Here is an 18,372-nt window from a genome sequence, read left to right on the forward strand (position 1 = left end):
CCTAGGGTGTCGGCCGCCCGTGTGCAAAGACCTGACGTGCCGCCCCTGAAGAGCAATTTGCATGTTTTGACTATAACGCCCATATAAATCTATATAAATCTTTCTTCAAATTTCTGTATCAAGTTCTAATTTTTTAAAAAAAAGAAAGAAAAAAAAAACAGAAGAAGGATGAATTTATGTAAAAAGTCAGAAAAACACCTTAGCTACAATTTATATCTTTGAAGAAAGTAATAGGTACAAAAAATGGACTTGTCGTAAAAACGCATTTTATAGTATGACTTTGGTGACATCAGAGGAAAGACGGAGGGAAAAAGGGGGGGGGGGGATCGACCCCAGAAAATATTCGACATTGGTGTATGAAAAATAGCTGTAATTAATCTTTGATTGTGTTTGGTTGCAAGGACAAAAGAGTCGGGAACATTCAAGGTCTATGGAGAAATTTTCAATATTGACGTCAGAAATTGCAATTTTAGGATTTTTTTCGAGACTTGAGGGGAAAGTAATGTTGGAGTTATTTCCTAAAATTCTTTGAAATTTGATGTTAAATTGCAGCTATTTTTTGTGACCTTAGTTTAGAAAGGATCGGCGCTCTTCCAGAAAATTTGCTGAAACGGAAGTTTTAAACAAACAATTCTGGGTTATCTTTGTTGACGTTGCTGGAGGGTGGGAGATTAGGTCGTGTCCTATCGAAATTTTTCAAAATTGAAGTTTAAAACTCAAATTTAAGCTGTCATTGGTGACGGTAGGGGGTCTGGCATCTTTCCTATGGTAATTTATCGGCACTATTGTTTCAAAAACACATTTTTCGCTAGATTTGGACACGATAAGAGAAACGGAAGAATATTCCGAACTAAGAGAAATATTTTTCGGAATTAAAATCAATTTTAGGCTATTTTTGTGAAGAAAGGGTTTTAGGGCTCTAAAAAGCGCATTTTTTTACTATCTTTGGTGACGTTAAGGAAACCGAGAAGCTTCAGCGGATCTATCTGATTATTTTTTGATATTAATATCTGAAAAAAAAAAAAAAACAACTAAAAACTTGTCTCCGATTGATAAGGGATGCTGGATGCCCTAGCGCCGTGAAAATTTACGCAAGCCATCCGGAATTGTTTAGAAATGGAAGTCCCGAAATCGTATTTTCGGCATTGTTTGATAACGATGGGACAAAGAGCGGTTGGGGATTCAGTGTGCCCTCAAGAACTGTTTTTTGAAACTGAAGTCAATTTCAGGCTAGTTTAGGTAGGAAGGGTTTGGTGGCTTCACGGAACCATCTAAAAACGAAAGTTTGAGCCATAGTGATTACGTTGGAGAAAAGGGGGATCCGCTGTACATTAAGGTAGAAAGGGTGAATAAGAGACTTAATTGGATCCTTAAAATCGGTGGTTCAACCAGCGAAATTTTCTGGAATTAAAGTCCTAAAAACGCAGTTTGAAGCTTTATTTAGTCTCGTCAAGGCATCCTTTTGTATCTTCGTTTTGGAGCCACACTTAAAATTCGTAACCCGGGGCAAGGGCCCTGTCCTCCTACCTGATCTGAAACCGGGCAGTTCATTCGTGATTTTAATAATTAGAAAAAATTGTTGTAAAGGAGGAAAATTAAAAATTTTAGTTCGTTTATTATATATGTTTGACTCTCAGGGGAGTCGCCATTTTCCATTGTCTCTCCAGTCTCCACGAATCCACGACTGCTGAACACAGAATTTGTTGTTTGAAATACTTGCGAGAGTATCCTATCAGCATTTTTTTTTTTACATAAAATATGTCTTCATTGTTAAGGGTCAATAAAAGCCTGGGAGGCTGGGGATGAGCATTTGTGGCCTTTAGAGGGCACCCTTTCATGCTTTGGGGGGGGGGGGGGTGGATTTCCGTCATTGCCCCTCCGTCATTGCTCTAACATTCCATTTTTCTTAATTTGCTATGCTGTTGGAAAATTGTCACCTACTTTGATAATTGAACATTTAAAATTCTGCATATTTATTCGACTTATTATCTCATCTTGTGAGAAATTCTTGATGAATTTTGCTTGATTAAAAGAACTATATGATGCGGCCTGCGGCCGCCCCTTGCTTTGGCCGCCCTTGTGCGGTGCACACTCTGCACACCTACTAGGATCGGCCCTGGTTTCATGAATTATTCAAGGTTGACAATTTCCCACAAAGACATATAAGCCGTTTATTTTATCTGTTTCAGAGCTCTGGCGGCAGTGCGGTTGACCCAAGCTAAATATTTTCTATGATGTTCAATAACAGATTTTAAAATAGTCTAAAAATGTGAAAAAGGAAGGAAAAAAATTGCGTCGGTGGTCACTTTTATCAAATGAAAGTTGAATAAAATACGAGTTTTATTATTATTTTTAAACACAAAGTCAAACAAATAAAAACATACACAAATAGTTTATATTAGAAGACTACTTTCCCGTGTAGCACCAATTTTGTAAACCGTCTAAAGTTGGCCATCAGGAGAAGGTTTTGGTCATTTAACGAAGAACACTTAATATGCTTTAAAACTGGTATTCACATTTAACGTCAAAAGTTGGATAGTTTAGGAGTTATAAAGGAAAAAATAAAAAAAAATTCCGAAACTTTCGCAGTTTTTCACGAATTACGCAGCGAGCACAGGTTCTTGAAAACTGCAAACTTAGATTTACATTACCGTAACTGACCCAAACAGCATATTAAAAAATCAGAACTACATCGTGTTTTGCGATTTTAATGTCTAATATGACTGGACTACTATCTAGTTAAGTGAGCGCTAGCGAACCGGTTCCCATGTCTATGATTTATACGGTTTTTGAATGTGATTTTTGTTCAATTAAGAGTTCTTAAAAAAACTTTGAGGAGTTGTGATCAGAAAGTAACTGACATTACGGGATACACCCAGGGGCGTGCACAGAAATTTTAGAGCCCGTCACAAATGACTTTAACGGGACCCCTCCGCATTGTTTACCTCTATATTTCATCCCTTGTTTCAAAAATATTTTGCCCCCTTCAGGCTAAAGCCCGGGCCAACAGGTGTTCCTTCTCCCCCCCCCCCCTCTGTTCACGGCCCTGGATACACGTTGGAATTAAAATAATGTTTTGACTGAATGATTTGACTTGGAATATCCCCTTTTATAGATGAGATTCAAGATGCTCTATTGCCAAGACATACTAAGTTTCTGCCCCCCTTTTTTCGCTACGTGAAGCGCAGATGCAACAGGTGGTTCTTCTCCAATAGCAAAAACGGAATTTGATTACGTAGGGAGCACGATTGTTTTACCAATCAACATCTTGCATTTATCGTACTATGCTTTTCAAGACATGCCTTTCGACATTTAATGAGGGCGCTTTTTCCTTTACTTTTTCTAAAAACAAAAAGAACGTCAATTTCGAATACCGAAATTTTGATTGACTAAAAGAGAAACAGCTGAAAAATTCAAATTTTCACGCCTAGCAGGAGTTTTGTTAACGGTCGCTTGTGTTTGGTTATCTCCTGCCTAATTAAATAGGTGGAAATGGGGACATTTTTCGCTTCTTTTCAAAAAATTGTGTTAAGACTCCAAGCTGCCTGTTTCCAACTCTAATCTCACTGTAAATTAGTTTATTTTACAATGTCCATTTGCGTCGCTGTAAAAAATGGAAGGTAATTTTGTTAATGCCTTTTAAGATGAAGTATTTCTGAAACTTATTGTATGTACCGCAACTTAAAAGAACGTTTCTAAAACCAATAATATATTATTCATAGTTTTTTTAATTCGTTCGCTAAATGATTAGTAAATAATTTGAATAAAAGGCAGAGGAAGAAAATACTACTAAGTTCCACCCTTAATGTTTCTACTTATGATGTTAACCTCTTTTCACCAGTATTTCACTAGATAGTCTAATACAGGCACGTAATAATCAGTTCCAAAAATACTCTAATGTTGATAACATTTCTAGAAAATGTTGGAACCATCTTATCAACTTTTGTCTCACACATCACAATTACATTTATACTGGTCTTCCAATCTATCAGATAAAAAGAAAGGGGGGGGGGGTGTTATTCCGCAGAAAGCATTTTGAATCATCCCTTCTCTACCTTCCCAATTATAAGGAAAAATTTTTGAAGAAAGGCAAAATTTCAATTTTGAAGTATACAATAAATTTACACTGAAATTCACATTTCAGTAGCTATTAACAGAAAAATTATTATTTATCATTTTTTACTGCATGCAAAATTTGCCACGATAAAAAAAATAATAACTTGGAAGATAATATCAACAAGTTTTGTTTACATGACCTGTCTAATCATAATATGAATAATTTAAGTACTCTTCCAACTTGAATCCGTTTCATTTAAACTTCTAACCATAGACAAAAACTTAACTATAACTTCAACTGTTAACAAGTTTCTCTAACAAAAGTATCAGCTAAAAATCTTGGAGGAATGTCCTGTATTTTCTATAACTCATTGATTTTTCATTATTTTAAAAACTCTAATAAAAAGAATAAAATACTTTTGGATGAAGATTATGCGGTCGCATAACGGAACAAACACGAACTGGAGCAATTTCGAAACTTTTCTACGGAATATTTTATCAAGGTAAAGGACTCGCCGATCATCAACTGCGCATAACAGAATCTACGCTCAATATTGACTTATCTGCAGTCTTTACTTAGTGGCGTTTGTAGGCGTGGTCCGTTCTTCATCTTCGCTTTTGAATTTTTATCGAAATTTATCACACATAAAATGAATGCTTCAACCTTTCCCAATTTGTTACGCTTCCTGTGGAAAAAAATTGACAAAATCTAGATTTTGAGAATTAATTCAAGTACCAGAAACTCAAAGTGTACTTTTATATGAACGACACGAGAAAAGAATAATGCATTATGTATATTTTTTATGTGCATTTCTCTCAAATAAATTGAAGAAATCTTGATTTACGGCATTTTTATTTAATAGAAACCATCTTTAAACTTTGACTGTGGTGAGATGGGGTGTCTTATATCCTAGTAGAATTCGACCTTAGGCATTCAAAATGTGTTAATGCTTCCATATATATGATTTTATGTAAAGAGAGGTAAACACACCAGTAGTGGCCAGTGCTTAGTAAGTAATCCACTTCAAGGTTTATATTTGGAAAAATAGCATTCCAGGTGTCCCAATGTATTCAAACGTGCAGGAGCAAATGCCTCCTTGATACACTTTTGAATCCATTGGTAGACCTGGAATCCTATTTTTCCAAATATAAACCTTGAAATGGCCTCTACTGAAGCACTGGCCACTACTGGTATGAAGGGCAGCAGGGAAGAACGATCATAGTTCATCATGCACAAGTTTTCCTCATTAATTTTTTAATCTTGCAATTCTGAATCATTTCCAAGTTAGCCTCATTCTTCCCTGTTAAAACTAAGTCACTATGATTTTTCTTGCTTGAATGATATTCTTAAATACTGTATGTAATAATCATATCGTTCCCATATGTTAACTCGAGTTTATTGGAAAAATGTACTTTGATCGTTCTTTCCCGTGGCTATTCATAATGTCACTAACGGTACTGTTTCAGTATTTTTATAAATAATACAAAAATTCTTGGAAATTTTCCTACTTTAAACTAAACTAATCTCAGTGGTGCAATAGCCCATGGGATGCAACTGCTCCCATCTCAGTTAATGCGACCGAGGGCTCTAGGGTGCAAAGCAGATGTTCCAGTTAAGTGATCAACCGAGCGCGGCACCCCCATGGCTTAGTTCCCAAGCACGCTTGGTTCTTATTTTATCGACCGGCGTAGAAACGCGAAGTGCTACTACCACTGAGTCACTGATCTTCAATTTTTCTACTTTGATTGCCTAAAATTTTGTGGAGTGCACAAATGATACAATGTTGAGGTTACATACAACTCACCTCACCCTCTGACATTACAAAAACATCACCTCACCAGTTAACGTCTCAGTCAAGCAAAAAATAAAACGCCTGTGGGCGAACGGAGTCCTATAAATTTGTGGTCATGAAATTTGACACACCTATCTTTATTTTTCCCAAATGTTTCTCGAAAAGTACTGAGCGACGGTTACATAAAAGCTGGCATTCTAAAAAGTTAAACATTTCTAATAGAGATAAAATGAATTTAACTTTATCATTTATAACACATCCATGCATAATACATATAATGAGCATGTAAGGGCAAAAAACATCAAGGTTGCCTTAGGAACGGCAATGAAATATATTCGGAAATTTATAGTATAACTCACTTAATACGAAAATAAATCGTTCCAGGAGTTAGCTGCGTGCGGAGTTTCAGGAAAGCTGCTTGAATGTAAACGATGGATGATGTAAATGTCAAGACTCGCGCTGTACAGGGGAGGGATTCGAAAATGTCATGCCCACATCTTTCTCTTTGCCTTTTTTTTTTACTTCTTTGAGAAGCTTTTTTTAAAAATCGCTTATCCATTGCGGTATGCTCGCGGAAATTCTATTCTTCTTGCATGTAGAGCCACCGAGAGTCAAGGCGGGCCCCTCGTCAATTTGGACGTTGGGCCCAGGGGCACCCTGAACTTAAATTTTTGGGAGAGCGGAAACTCTCAATTTGCGAAAGGAAACTCCAAATTTTGGTCGAATAGAACTCCAAATAGCTCCATAAGGTGAGAATTTTCCCGAATCGTCAGACAAAATTTGCCAAATCAGGAAAGTTTTTGAAAGTCACAGTTGCCTCCGGTGTTGGGCCCCGCTACACCATAAAACTAATTGAACTAATACTACTCCGATTCCATGCCCTCATGGATCGTACCGCAATAGTTTCCGACTAGGCTGACATGGTCTCTCGTCGGTCCTGGTCGCATGAGACAGCAATTTGTGTATCTTTTTAGAAAATCAGAGAATTTATAAAATTCCTCCTTGTTTCATAGAGTAAAAAGTTTTTAGCTTTTAAATACAGTATTTTTTCTAAATAACGTTAAGTCCACGCTAACTGCTTAGTGTGAATTACTCGCGGTGATGTATCGAAACAAAATCTGTTTTATACATCTTGCCCACAATGCATGAAACTCAGTTTTCTATACAATGCCTTTGGCATTTTGTGGGATGCAGATTTTTTACTTTGAGGCTGAATGCCGTAGTTTCATTCATTACCGGTTGCATGTACACATAAAAAGAAAACAATCCCTTAAGATTAAAAAAAAAAAAACCTCTTAAATCGCAACTAATATAAACAGTATCATTAAAATCTACAATTACAAAAAAGTGCACAACTTGTGGGTTTCGAAGTCAAAAGAATCACTTTTTTCAGTGCTGAAAAACTTTTGAGCTTCTGACGTAACACTAAGCTTCTGAAGCACAGTAAATTACTTAAGCGCATAAATATTCTCTTCTCATAGTAAATAATTGTGCTCTTTTTCATACTACTAACTCATGTTGAACTATATTTAAGAATTTCTTAATGTTTTGTAATTGACGTTTGTAAATTTATATTTTATAATTCACGTTGTATGTTTTAACTTTATTTTATTTTGCTTACTGTTTGTTATGTATGTGTGTTTTGTTAATAAAATCTTATCTTTTCTAATACACGAATGAAAGCGAGAAGTTGATCCATTCCAAACCGTTTTGCTTGACTAAACAATTCCTATGCTCACATTTAATGACGCGAGGCACGGACAGCGGTCATGGACAGCAACGTTAAACACCTGTTAAAGCATGAGGTCGGTCAGGTTATAAAATCGGATTGATTTTACAAGGTGGATCGAAATTGCAAAAACATAGCTAATTTTATTTAACTTGAAAAGCTCCCGTCGAGGTATGACGGGTGACGAAGCAATGCCGGAATGATGATATTTTGATGGTTGAAGTTTAACCCCTAACTCCAGTGGATTAACCCTAAACTCCAGTAGATGGCCTTAACTGTTGAACACTTTTTCGTTTCTTCATTCTCCTGAAATGAGTCTTACAGCAAAACAGTTAAGTTACTGGATCCAGTTCAGCCTTGTCAAAATAAAGCATTTCTCTGCATGACAAAAGTACCAAAAAATATTATCAAATTATCATGCAGTGCCGCGAGTTTTATTGTTGATGACGTCAGGAGCGTCACTCGATCATTCGCTATTATGAGGATTAGGTTACTTAGATCGTACAGATCTGGGATTTGTAAAAGTTAGTGCGGCACAACGACTCAACAAAATCAGTGAGCTTATTAGAGTTTTGATTCTCGATTTCAAAAATGCAAATTTTACAACAATTACGATTGCATGAGCATTCATAAAATTAACGTTTATTATTATTTTTTAATGCACTCAAAATTTAATCATCGCAAGGGCCTCGAGTGAGTAAGTGATAGTAATTGGATAATTAATTTAAATCATTAACAGTCATTTTTTTAAAGCTGGACACTTTTGATAGTTGATGTCTTCAATTTTCGTAAAAATTTCAGGATGTGTTAGTGGTACTATGATAAGAAAAAGCGAAGTTTCGTTTTTAAAAAACTGATTCGTTTGTCCTTGCGTAGAGGTCAAAGTTTAGGGTCGTGAGGAAAAAGAGCTAAATATGTGATTGCTTTGCTTCAAAAGCAATGAGTGCACCGAGCCAATTCTTTTAAATAAGTATACTACTTGATACTAGGTACATTCTGGTATAAATATTTTGGTGACTCACTCATGGCTTTGCGGGCAAAGGTCAATTGGAAATGCAATTTTTAAAACTTTTTTTGCTTTGTTTGGGCCCGGATATCTGCTAAAACTCTGAGTAACCCTCGGAATTAAGTATATGATTAACTACTCCCCACAGTATATTACTAAGAAAAATATAAAATAGCTTTCGTTTATCTTGGCTTTAGTAGTTAAACGGTCTCAAAGTCGATGACTTTTTTTAAATGGCCATGTTTAGAGGTCAATAACTTTGATCGCGACGGGTCAACAACTTTGGGACACAGCTGTAGTTATAGTCCAAGTGGTGTAGTTTAAGATCCAGGTTAGAAACCCATGGCAACTAATCAACTTTTTAAATTACACGGTCTCAAAGTTGCTAATTTGAAACAACAAGAATCAAAGTTTTAGGTCAATTACTCTGTAACGCCCGAGTCAATAACTTTGAGCAACAGCTGTAATTATGCTCTTTATGGTGTAGTTTTAGACTCATGTCAGAAAACCATGAGATCTAATCATTTTACTTAATTAAACAGTCTCAAAAATGATTATTTCAGTATAAAAGAGCGTTTTTTCACGAGTTTATTTTTTATGTACTACTCAAAATCTTACGAGCTAAAACTCACATAAATACTAGAACAAATCAACAGCCAAATGTACTTTAAGCTCCCAAAATTTCATGCTTCCAGTGTAATAAAATTTTCCGTAACTTTGACCACAACATGGCACGTCTTTTCACAAAGCTGATCCGCCATTTTGGAGCACTATATTTTGGAGATCCTAGATTATCAGGATTCGGATTTCGGAAGCTGAAAATCAGCATCAAGTTAGTTTTAAAGAAGTCTCTAAGCCTCTATAAAATTTCATCCCATTCGGGGATGATCAAGCGGGGACAGTTTGAAAAATCAAGTCAGTTGACGTGGAATCACTCTGATGTAAACATTATGTACATTTCATCCGCATCTTTTGTTATTCTCTAACAAATTTGTGGGTTTTTCTGATTTTTTTTTTTTTTTTGATTTTGTATTTATGTTTTTACTTATGAGCCAAATTTAATAAATTTGTTTATTCATAAAAGTTAATTTCTAAGTAGGTAGTGTATATGCAAATTCTACTGTAATTATGAATTCAATCTCTTACCTAATTGCAATCTTCTTCCTGAAATATAGCATTGATTCATGATCATTATAAAGTCAAAAATTACCAAAGATGCATGTGAATTGTCACAATGTTATATCAGAGTGATTCCACGTCAACTGACCTAAATTTTTAAAACTGTCCATGCTCGATCATCCCCGAATGGGATGAAATTTTATAGAGGAGTAGAGATGTCTGCGAAACTAGCCTATGCAAATTTTCAGCTTCCGAGATCCGAATCCTGAGAATCTAGGATCTCTAAAATGGCGGATCAGCTTTATGAAAAGAACTGCCATGTTGTGGTCAAGGTTACAGAAAATTCTATTACATTGGAAGCATGAAATTTTGGGAGCTTAAAGTACATTTGTCTGTTGATTCGTTTAGTATTTATGTGAGTTTGAGCTCGTAAAATTTTGAGTAGCACGCATATAAACTCGTGAAAAAACGCTCTTTTATACTGAAATCATCATTTTTGAGACCGTTTAATTAAATAAAATGATTAGATATCATGATTTTCTGACATGAGTCTAAAACTAAACCACGTATAGCATAATTACAGCTCTTGCTCAAAGTTATTGACTCAGGCATTATAGAGTAATTGACCTAATACTTTTGATTCTTGTTTCAAATTAGCAACTTTGGGACCGCGTAATTAAAAAAGTTAATTAGTTGCCATGTGTTTCTAACCTGGACCTTAAACTACACCACTCGGACTATAATACAGCTGTGTCCCAAAGTTGTTGACCCGTCGCGATCAAAGTTATTAACCTCTAAACTTGGCCATTTAAAAAAAAAATCACCGACTTTGAGACCGTTTAACTACTAAAGCAAAGAGAAACGAAAGCTATTTTATATTTTTCTTAGTACTATACTGTGGTGAGTAGTTTATCATATACTTATTTCCGTGGATTACTCACGGCTTTATCAGACACCCAGGCCCAAACAAAGCAAAAAATAGTTTTAAAAATTTCATTTTCAATTAACCTTTGCCCTCAAAGCCATGAGTGAGTCACCAAAATATTTATACTAAAATGTACCTATGTGTCATTGGATTTATTGGCACAAAACTGGTGGAGAAAGTCCATATTTAAGGTTATCCATATTTAAGGAATAAAATGCATAAAAAAAGTTAAAAATTATTTAAATTTGGGCGTGTTGGATTCAAATTGTGCTCTTCGCAACCACGAATTGCGATAGGACTATACTCGTTGGTTTCTTGTTTCAACAAATGAAACGGAATGGAAAGGCCAAGAAATCTGCAACCGGCATATTATGACTAGTGATTTTCTAGAATACTTAAGGTTTATCCATAAAAATGAAATGACGATTGGGATGCAGTAATAAAGGATTTTATGGCTGATATATACCAGGGCACTTACCATAAAGATTATTTACAGCGTATAACGGTTTCGTATTTTTATTTCTTATCAATCTTAAATGATGGAAATTAGTAATCTGAAAATTTTTCATTTAGATGAAATTTTGCTATTCAAGTTCATCTACAAGGTGGTTTTTTCCTTAAAAAAAACGTAATTTTAAGCGAAAAAACCTTTTTCATAAGTTAACTCAGCTATAGTTAAGCTTGAAAAAAATATGAATAAAATCAAACTGAAGACAATTTGTAACACAATGAAGACGAAATTTTCGCTCTCTAAATAAATATTAAAAACAACCGTTGTCATGGTAATCGGACAAATCAGAACAACATCAACTTTGATCAAGTGAGGATAATAATCAGTTCGTGATTACTCAAACAGTTAATAATTAAACTTTTTCAAAGTCTTCATGACACTTGCGGTAATTTTTTTTAACCATGTGAGGCATGCGATGCTAAATAAATTATTTTAATAAAAGTACTGTAAATTTGGTTCAGAAAATAAAAAGTGCTAAATGTTTAAAAACTCCTTATTTTCATTTTATAGCATCACAAGATTTCCACAATTCATTATATTCCAAATAATATTACAGTCGACGCTCGATATAACGACCATCTCCGTCCCAGAGAAAAAGGTCTTTATAACGAGTGGTCGTTATAAGAGGTATAAATTTAAAAAATATACGCCGTCATCATGCATGCCCAAGTATTCTATTCTATTCAAGAGTCACACTGACTTCAACTGTATTTATGTCGAGGACTGCATACTAAGTGCCTTGCCTCCCTGCCCAAGTAAATGCCCAAATGTTTTTTATCATAGGAATTTTCAGAATAGTAGTGTGCAAAATATTATGACAGAATATTAAACTAGTTTTAAAGTAGAAAATATAGGGAGGAAAATGCTACACACTTTCATATCTGCTACTACTACTACCACAACAGTTTCTGAAGATAAAACCAGAAACAGAGGTCTGCCTTTTTAGCAGACGTGATTTTTGCGAAACATTATTTTCTGTTTCAGATATAGGTGATAAATTTTGTTTCTCTTGCTTTCCAAAGAAACATTTAAAAGTCCCTCGAGAACCCCAAATCTTTAAAAATACTATAGATTCAAACACCAAACTACCAATACATCTGTCAACTCCCTTTTCTTAGGAATCTGGAATTTTCTCGATTTTTCCTCCCATTATTTTTTCTGTGTTAGCTGTGGTAAATGGTAACCCCCGCCCCCCCCCGACCCCCTCTCAAAGTTGGATTTGACATTGAAAACTTCATGTCCGTAAACAATAATCAATGTCATTTTAAGCTACAAATTTGTTTTATTGGAAAGAACACAAGAAATAGCGTCCGCTGATTCGGTCGCTGTATTGGATTAGACGATACAGAACGGTCGTTATAACGAAAGCAAATTAACATAGAGTTTATAGGAACAAAGTTGGGACTTCTACCACTGGTCGTTATAATGTGACGGTCTTTATAATGTGTGGTCGTTATAATGAGCGTGGACTGTATAATGCCGGACAAAGGGTTTCATCAACATCAAATCAGCATTCAAGAGTAGCTTCCGAATAGTAACCAAATCATTCCAAAAGTTATTTTTAATCAGGCATAAATTTTCAAAAATGTCAAGAAATAGTTAACTATTGGATTGTTTACCAAGTTCATCAATATTTGACTACGGCTCGGTCAAATATACTGTCCAACCACGGATTGTATGGAATTTTCAAACGTCCAGACAAGACGAATCTATCTGAATGAGGGGGAAAAGTAAAAACTTGATGCCGGTATTCCGCTCATTTGAATGAGACTCTGCTTCTGTAAAAGCTGGCATTGCTAAAAAAAAAATAGATTTGTCCACTTCCGGCTGTAAAATGGACGTTTGTCTTTCCATACAATCCGTGGTCAGACAGTACGATAAGTCATTCATTATATTAAACTTGTGTCTATATACTTGCTCCTCCTGTAATTTAAACTCAAGTTCCGTTTTCGCCGAAGTAAACTGACGTTAACCACAGAAAATGCTTAACACCAATGTCAACTAGTGCTTTGTGTTCTTTTTTCAATATTAGTCCCAGACGCTCACCAACAATACTTTCGCTTCTATGTAAGATGACACGATAATACAGTCAAATCTCGATATAAGGTCGCTCCATAGAAAAGGCCATTTTTCTTTTGTCCCGATTCATTAAATAGGAATTGTATGTAATAAACTATCGGATATATGGTCAGGTCTTGAAAACCGCAATTGCTAATAAGGTCACTTTTGTCCGACTTTCTTTGGGTGATTTCTATGTCTCACAGTGTCAATTCCAAGAACTTTCCGTGGTGCACTATCTTTTATTGGTGAAAATTTATTTTTTCTCTCAAGTAGTATTTATTAAGTGCAGAGAATGTAGTAGAAAGTGGCTATAACAACAGTGACACTGAAGTGTTGACACAAACACCAACACTTCCTCAGAACATAAATATCATAAGACATTTTTTTCAATGATGTGAGAGAGTTCATTTTTTATCTTTTATTTTTCTTCTTTTCAGAAAATGTAAAACTTAGAAAACATTGTACCTAAAATTAGAAAAATCGTAGCAGTCCTGTACTCTGGATTACTTTGAGAAAGGCAAGTTGCACATCTGTACTTTTTTTAAGAATACTTTATATACAACTTCATTTTGAATTAAAACTTTTAAAAATATTTATTGATTCATTAATTTTAATTGGTTCAACTTAATTAAAAGTTATAATAAACTGATAGTTTTGAACTTATCAATTTTACAGAGAATAATACTATTTATATACATCAGTGGCGTACCTAGCATGTGTGACACCCGGGGCAGTGATTTGGGGTGTCATCCCTTACAAACACAAAAGGGGAAAAAAAAATGTAAACATGAAAGTTTCGGACACAACTACCTTTGTGTTTTACGAAATTTCAAGTGGGCTAATATACAAAATACAAATAAAAGTAGGGGGGGTCCGGGGGTTTTCCCCAGGAAAAATGTTCAAAGTTGTTGTCTTAAAAATGCATTTTAGCTTCATATTTTTCAAAAACTTGCAATTCCACTTTGGGTACCCTCCCCCCAGACGGGTGTCACCCGGGGCGGACCCCCCTCCCTCCGTAACCCACTGTATACATTATACATGCTTATCGTATGAGTCGGTTGTAAGGTTACTTCGCGCTAAGGTCAGTTTCGGGAAATCCCGAGGGGTGACCTCATATCGAGGTCGGACTGTATATAAACTTTTGTCGTAGTTAAATTCTAGCATTATCACTATAACACTATACACTTTTCAGTAGTTAACAGCATACCCCTTACAGATTTTCAGGTATCCCAAGGTATACGTACCACCGGTAGAGAATCTATGCTCCAAAAACTCCTTCATGTCCAGGAATTTATCAATGAAGAAAACAATGCATTTAGCATATGTACTTAAACGTTGTACCTTGTGTATTTTAACACAAATTTTCCGTGAAGTTGTTAGAACTTAAAATAACTAGGAGGGAAACTATAGAAGAGGAATCAGTAAAACAAATACACCTTATTAGAAAACGAATAGAGAAAAACGTTAGGCTTCCCACGTTTCGACTAAAGATACATAAATGGCGACAAAACTCGCGTAGCCATCACATTTTTTTTTTCTTTTACCCTGAGAATGAGAGGAAAATGTAATGTCACCGCACTTTTCAAAATGTAGGTAGAATGTTTTATATCCTGTAAGTACGTAAAAATAGAATTTAGCTTACTTGTTTCTGAGTGATAACAGCTAATCCCTGTAATAAAGACGAAGCTGGAGAAACTATTAAGAAAAACTGAAAGCTAAAAGGGACATTACTGATATCGAACGATAAGAAATAAGTGCAAAGGTGTAAGATAAAATACAATGACAAACAGGAAGGAGGTGCAATCTAGAAATTAAATACTGGCATTAAGCCTATAGAAAACACTCTTCACTGCTAGATTATCAATTGCGTTACCTTAGAAAATCTGTATTATGCGTTAAAAATAATCTGGCGCGAAATTTTTTGATGATGACTTTCATTAAATTAACATCCATCCCCACTAATTCTTCTTCTTTATTTTCTTTTTTTACTAATTCGAATAAACTTTGCAAGTTAACATAACTTTTACGTTTAATAAGATATCAACGTGAGATGCCAACCTGTGATGAAACATTGCGGTAGAAGTGAAAGGTTCTCATAAATAATTAAACATTCAATATCGTGTAATAAACTTTTTTTTTCTTCTTTTCGGGGTTAATCTACTTCACTGAAATTCTTTCCAAACATTTCGCTTTTTATCAAATAATACAACGAATTGTCCGTAGAAGTGTTTGGATTTCGTTAAGGTTTTTATTTTTGATGAACAAGAAACTTCACTATTAAAATTGAAAAAAAAAAAAAAGAAAAAAGAAAAAAAAACGTTTTATTGCACAAAACTTATGCAGAAGATGCCTTTTCATCCATAAACTCACTTCTTTTGCATTGAAAAAGGCATTCCTTGCAATGCCAAAACACGCGTCTGCATTAATCTGCAAATTTTGTGCAATAAAACTAAGTTGCTTTTAATTTTACTTTTCTGCACAAAGATATTTATTCATTTCTTATTGCTATTAATTTCTAAACGTTAAAATTTTGTTAAAAATGAATATAATTTGTCTGAAGGGTTAGAGACAAAAAAGTAAAATACATTTAAGAGAACTCTAGTACCAGTTGAGAGTTGAAACCATCACTTCTTCGCTTTAAAAGGAAATTAACAATGATTTACAGAATGAAAACTCTCCCCTATTTTATCCACATCTTTGTCTCAATAAAACTATGTATATCTTCAAAAAAAAGGGAAGAAAAACTTACTATTGTATTTTTGTTAATGATTTTCATTTCCTTTAAATGGGAATACATTTGGTAGCAATCGTTTTGTATCAAATAAACTAATCTTTCTGAACCTAGAGAGCAAGTGCTCAATTATTGCCTTCCTAAGATAAATCGTCAATTCAAAAAAAAAAAAAAAACGTTTTTATAATTCGAAAAACATTGAAAACTGACATTAGTAACTTAATTCTACACCTATTAGTTAATGCTGCTGGTGATATTTTACAAGGCAAATTTTTCTTCAAAAAAAAGGGAAATTTTAATTATGCCAATTCTAGTTAAACCTGATTTTACAGCACAGAGGGGTTCTTTTTTTTTTTTTTTTTTGAATGCTACTTTTTTTTTATGGCGAGGGTGATCTAGTGTCTTGTTTGGTTCAAAAATGAATGTGCCATAATATTTCTTTATTTTAACTGTTATTTAAAAAATTTTGAATCTCACGTTACGACTATAGTCCCGCACTGAGAATTTTAGAAAAAAATATCATATACCTTGAAAACAGTTTTACTTTTGCTTGGGCTCAACATATTGGACTTCCTCTTCAATCCTGAATATACTTCAACAAAACGTGACAAGAAATCCAATAATTTCCATCGCATTTCAAAAGCAAACATTTCGCACACACAGCTTAATACAACTCCCACATTCTTACACAGAGAAACTTCTTTCCCAGAACTACTTTATCTAGAACGCACATACAAACACACACGAAATGAGGAAAACAAAAATATTCATGACGCTAAAAAAAAAAAAAACACCCTCATACACCGAAAAAACTCAAGGTAGTCAGACAGTGAATCAAGCTTGCAACTGCCTCCTTTCCTTTCTACCTGTTTATTCATTATTAAGGAAACGATGAACGAATAATGATTCTGCAATTGTTATTAAAGATGAGCTCACGAAAGACCTAAGGGGAAAAAGACCTTCTTGAATTAAGTTGAGCAGGAATTAAGTCTGTTGCAAGTAGTTGCAAGGGAAGAGCCTGTTGCTTAAAAACCTACTTCGGCTCATATGACATCATTTTGAAAAAGTGAACACTTCACTTTTTCAAGTTTTATTTGATTTATTTCAACAGGAAATGATGTTTTAAGCTGAAAATGTACTTTCAGTTTTCATCAAAGCCTTGTAGAAGGCTTGAAACTTGAAGATAGCTCTGTTTTTGCCTTTAACAAAAACGAAACCGATTATTAATTGCTTTAAAATCAAACTTTCATTTCAACCTCGGTCACACTGATAAATGAAATTAAAAGTGGTAATTAAATAAAATTGCACGTAAAACCTGTAAATTAGCTGCCTTTGTAGAACAGTGCATAACTTCTTCCCTTTTTGCTTCTGTTTGTTTTTTATTGACTTATTTTTACCTAGATTTGAAATTTTATATGGAGGAAAAATTTTGTGCAAGTTAGTTCACAGTTAAATGTGTGGGAAAAAGGCTATTCTATAAAATATATCAAACAAAAAGTTAGATATTGGTTGTAATTTTCTGAAATATAACAACAAACAGTTTGAGAGAATAATTTTGATATCATTTTTGTGATCAGAAAAAGCTTTCTTTTTGCATAAAAGAGACATACTGAGCTTGCGGGTATCGATTTAAGTGTCAAAAAGATATTTTTAATAATCAAGCAATGATCAAAAATAGTTTACGAAAAAGTAGGCTTATTTAGTTTTGGAAGAACTTTTTGTTTTTTCCCCATGAAGAAATACGAATATTTTCTGTCTTCTAAAAATCCTCGGTTGCGAACAAAAAACCGCGAGATTAGCAGAGCTCGGACATTTGCGATTCAATTATAATTCAACCCCTTTCTAAAGCATTAAATATTGTATTTAAACATTCAACACGTGAGTAAACGTATTATTAATTCCCAACTCCAGTCACCATCCTTCCAATGTCTCAAAGGATTCGAGGGCCTTGAGGCAAAATACTCAGAAAAATCATTAGAACGAATTTCACCTCCTCTTGGTCATTTACTGCGCCCTTGACCTTTCCAAGAACGACCTCCTTCAATCTGACATCGACATGACATCAGCGACCGAGCGAGAGAAAAAGGGAGAGAGTGGGTAAGAAACAGAAAGTAAAAGAAGCCACCTTTTCCCGTTGAGGAAAAAAAATATGTCACGCAGTATTAAAAACTACTGCTTTCGGAATTAAAAGGTCGTGACAGTTTCACCTAGCAGCTTGATCACGAAACTATTCCATCATGATAGGAGAAACGTTTCGACGAGAGGAAATGTTGAGACGATGAAATTATTAGGACTGTCTTCCAAGTTTACAGGGTGTCTCATTAGTTTAGGACTGTCTACCAAGTTTACAGGATGTCTCAATAGTTTAGGACTGTCTGCCAACTTTACAGGATGTCTCAATAGTTTAGGACTGTCTGCCAAGTTTACAGGATGTCTCAATA

At 34.6% G+C, this 18,372-nt stretch overlaps 1 protein-coding gene across 1 annotated transcript in view; it reads right to left on the reverse strand.

Moving 5' to 3' along the window:
• The window catches only part of LOC129235195 (uncharacterized), an 83,429-nt gene that overhangs the window by 55,185 nt on the left and 9,872 nt on the right, over positions 1-18,372 (reverse strand). The window lies entirely within an intron of this gene.

This window comes from Uloborus diversus, chromosome 2, assembly GCF_026930045.1.
Source record: "Uloborus diversus isolate 005 chromosome 2, Udiv.v.3.1, whole genome shotgun sequence".
NCBI lineage: Eukaryota > Metazoa > Arthropoda > Arachnida > Araneae > Uloboridae > Uloborus > Uloborus diversus.